Source organism: Micromys minutus, assembly GCF_963924665.1.
Source record: "Micromys minutus genome assembly, chromosome: 15".
Lineage (NCBI taxonomy): Eukaryota > Metazoa > Chordata > Mammalia > Rodentia > Muridae > Micromys > Micromys minutus.
In genome coordinates, this window is record NC_137984.1 from 56,249,836 (window position 1) to 56,254,262 (window position 4,427).

The window sequence follows — 4,427 nt, forward strand, 5'->3', positions numbered from 1 at the left end:
GACCAGAAAGCACCTTTGCCCCCAGGGCCATCTTACCAGCCCTTAAAACAGTTTTCTTTCCATCTCTCTGGTAGGTACAGATATTGAACAACGTTTTTCAAGCATTCATTAGCTCTTTGTATTAATTTTGAAAACTGACTGTGAGTTCATTGGTCCATTTGCTGACTGGATGATTTGGGTTTGGAGTGTTAAATTTTTGTAGCTATTTCTACATTTTATGAAACTTTAATGCCCTGTTCATTTTCTATTCGGTAAGCTTTCTTTCTCTTCTCACTCTTATGATTATTTTGTTTGGCATGAAGAAGCTTTTTAATATCATGTAATTACATCCATCCATTCTGGAGATCATTGTCTGTGCTGTTGGAGTCCTTTGTAGGAAGTGCTTGCCTGTGCCTATATCTTGAAGGTAACTGCGTTTCCTTCTACCAGTTGCAAAGTTTGAGATCTCACATTAAGAGGAGCAGCTGGGGAGGCACCATGGCCAGGAGCACCACCATCGAGCTGGTAAAGCGCAAGATGCAGGTTGTGCAGCAGCAGGTTGATGATAAGGAGGAGAGGGTGGAGCGCCTCCAGAGGGAAGTGGAGGGAGAAAGGCTGGCGGGGAGCAGGCAGAAGCTGAGGTGGCCTCCTTTAACCGCAGGATCCAGCTGGTGAAAGAGGAGCTGGGCCGCGCCCAGGAGCGCCTTGCCACTGCTTTGCAGAAGCCAGGGGAAGCTGAAAAGGTTGCTGATGAGAGTGAGAGAGGTAAGAAGGGCTCTAAAAGATGAAGAAATGATGGAACTCCAGGGAGTTGAGCTAAAGGAAGCAAAGCACACTATAGGCAGACAGGAAGTATGAAGAGGTGGCTCGTAAGTTGGTGATTATTGAAGGAGACTGGAACGCACGGAGGAACGCCTGAGCTGGCCGAGTCCGGTGGCCGAGAGATGGATGAGCAGATCAGACGGATGGCCCAGAACCTGAAGTGTCTGAGTGCTGCTGAAGAAAAGTGCTCTCAAAAAGAAGACAAGTACGAAGAAGAAATAAAGATTCTTACTGATAAACCCTAGGAGGCAGAGACCCGAGCTGAGTTTGCTGAAAGATCAGTAGCCAAACTGGAAAAGACCACTGATGACTTGGAAGATAAGCTGAAGGTCACCAGAGAGGAGCATCTGCACACAAAGGATGCTGGACCAGACCCTGCAGGACCTGAATGAGATGTAGACACCCCCCCATCCCTGCCCTGCGGCCGCTCCTCCCTCTGACATTGACTCCGCCTGAGGCCAGCCTCCCGGAAGCTGACCTTGATACTAAGGTCTGATCTTTTCTAGCTGAAGGCTGCTTTCCCTTCTGTCACCCCCTCTGCCCCTCTTGTCTTTTTCACAAAACTGTGTCAGCCTCTTCCCAGAGTTCCAGCTGGAGAAGCTGAACACCTTTGGGAACAATATTTAAGGAAATGTGGGCACAGTGCAAAGGGTCCTCAATGCAGTAGGTATATGCAGTGTGATTACTTTTTATCTTAGCAACCATTTTTAACATTCCAAGCACTTCTGCAGCTTGGAGCAGCACATTTTAGCCTAATGGCTGCCGTCTCGCCCTGGAGGAGAAACCCAGGAATGGGCTTGCCTTACTGAGAGCCAGCAGAGCCCAGCGGGCTCCACTAGGAGACCTCAGTGCCCTGCACCAAATCTTAGCCGAACAGGGGCGTCCTAGGAAGTTAGCCAGAAACAAAAACCGTTCCGGGCTGTGAAGGTTTTCAGCTTTGATATCCTTGAACATCTTTACACTTATTTTTATTTTTTACTTTTTTTCATCAGATGTGACCAAATAAGACAGTAAGACGTCTGAGACACCCCCACTCCCAGGGCCCCGTGCGTGTTAGGCCCCGCCCCCGAGCCCAGACATGTCCCAGCTCTACCCCTTTCCAGACGGCTCGAAACCAGATCATACTGCCCTTAGTGTTGTGGTGACCTCTTAGTGCGCACCTGCCCCCGGGGAGGCAGAGAAGGAGAATTATGTTTGTACCATTGATGAACCACACGAGAGTCATCTAGTTGCCCTTCCCCGAAGCGTCTGTCTCTGAAGCACCATCTCACTGTGCTTTTTATCAGTCAGGACTAGAGAAATCTTGAATGGCTTGTGGAAAAAAAAAAGAACTTTAAAAATTTTTATATTATTTTGAAATTTTGTTTTGGGGGTTGGGTACCGTGGCTGTGAGAATTCTTTGCAGTCTGTGGGTAAGTGGTATCTTTCAAGTGTCCTCAGTTCCCAGTTCAGGTGGTCTCTTCTCAGCCGGTTAAGTGGCACCCTGCAGGCTTGTCTGTACTCTTCTTGCTGGAGAAAGAGAACTTTGTACTGCAACTGTTTTGATACTGAATATTGACAAGTGACATTTGGAATAAAGAACCAGTCCCCCTCCCCCCACCAAGTCTCACATTAAGACCTTTCATACAGCTGCAGATATAGAGGTGCAGGCCCCTCATCCTGGCCTTTGTAAAGTACTCACAGGAGAATCAAAAGTTCAAGTACAATTTCTAAGCTACAGAACAAGTTTGAAGCCAGCAGAGATTACAAAACACATCATCTAAAAAAGCAAACAAAACATCCCCCAAAAGTAAAAATTAAAAAAAAAAAAAAATCCTTGATCCATTTTGAACTGGGTTTTGTGTAGGGTGAGGGTTGTAGTTCTTGTGAAAATCTACTTTTCCCAGAACCACTTGTTAAAGAGGCTGTCTTTTTCCCAATGTAGTTTTGACAGCCTTGTAAAAATGGGGTGGATATATTTATGGTTTTCCGTCTTGGGTCTTCTATTGTGTTGAATTGTGCTACGTGTTTGGTTTTGTGTGTGTGTGTGTGTGTGTGTGTGTGTGTGTGTATGTGTGTGTGTGTGTACTATGCTGTTTTGGTTACTGTTCTGCTGTGGAGTATAATTTGTGTATGTGTGTAAGTGTGTGTATGTGTAAGTGTGTGAGTGTGTGTGTGTACTATGCTATTCTGGTTACTGTTGTGCTCTGGAGTATAATTTGTGTGTGTGTGAGTGTGTGTGAGTGTGTGTGTGTGAGGATGTGTGTGTGTGAGTGTGTGAGTTTGTGTGTATGTGTGCTATTCTGGTTACTGTTCTGCTCTGGAGTATAATTTGAAGTCAGTATTGTGATTACCTCCAGGTTTCGTTTTGCTACAGATGCTTTGGCTAATCAGGGTCTTTGTGCTTCCATATTGTCTTCTTTATTGTCCTATTGCTGGGAAGAGACTGTAGCCAACACAACTTACAAAAGAAAACACTGAATTGGTGGCTTGCTTAAAACTTCAGTGACAGTCCACTATCATCATGGTGGAGAGCAGGGTGGCAGGAAGCAGGCAGAGAGCAAACCTGGAGAAGAGTCTGAGAGCTACACTTCGACCCGCAGGCAGGGAGGCAACCTCAGCCCAGCCCTCAGTTACACACTTCCTCCAACAACAACTCCTAACTCTTTTCAAACAGTTCCTTTAACTGGAGACTGAGTATTCAAACGGGAGCCTTTGGGAGCTACTCTCGTCCAACATACCATATTCTATTCCCTGGACATCATATGATTATAGCCCAACTTCAAAAGTGTCCGTAGTCTTCCACAGCCTCAACACTGTTTTAAAGTCAAAGTCCAAAGTGCATCAGAGTCTCACAATCTCTTTAACTGTAACCCCCTATAAAATCAGAAAGTCAACTATGTACTTCTAACATACAGTGGTAGGGAAAATCCATTAAAGGGGAAAAGGGGACACAGTGAGGAAACACTGGGATAAAGCCAAACAAAGCCCAGCACGCAGACTCCGAATTCTACATCTCTGTGTCTGATGTCAGAGAAGGTATAGGGTGTCTCCCTTCTCTCTCTCAGGTTGGGTGCACTCAGTCCGGCTCTTTCCTTGGCAGGTACCCCCTTGCTTTAAAATCTCTACCATCTTAGAGTCCCCTGAGTAAACCAGGCTTCACTTTCACACAGTGACCTCTCCCAGTCTTGGTTGCTTTGGAAGTTATTGTGAATGAGATTTTTTCATGGACTTCTCAGCATGTTCTTATAGGGAAGATCTGTTTCTCTTGTATGTTGACTTTGTATCTTGCTACTTTCTTGCAAGTTTCTATGAAGTCTAAACAGGGGCCTTTGAGCTCTTTTAAGTGTAGCTCCTTCAAGTGTTGGGATAATTTGACTCCTTTCTTTCCTATTTGGATTTATATCTCCTTTTTCTTGTCTTACTCTTACAAGAAGACCTGGAGCACTACACAAAGAAGTGGAGCCATTAGTACTCTAGTCTCCTTGATTTTAAAGGAAATGTCCTGGGTTTATTTCTCCAGTCAATATTGTTAACTTTTAAGTTTGTCACATTGTTATGCTGAGGTATGTTCTTGTTGTTCCTAGTTTACTTGTTGCTTTTACATGAAGGGATATAGAATTCTGTCAAAGGTCTTTTCTATATCA

At 45.0% G+C, this 4,427-nt stretch overlaps 1 pseudogene across 1 annotated transcript; it reads left to right on the plus strand.

Moving 5' to 3' along the window:
• Nucleotides 1–477: 477 nt before the first annotated feature.
• On the plus strand, nt 478–1,200 carry LOC308430362 (tropomyosin-like; annotated as a pseudogene). Its single transcript has one exon. The product of its transcript is annotated as a tropomyosin-like (transcript).
• The last annotated feature ends 3,227 nt before the right edge of the window (nt 1,201–4,427 follow it).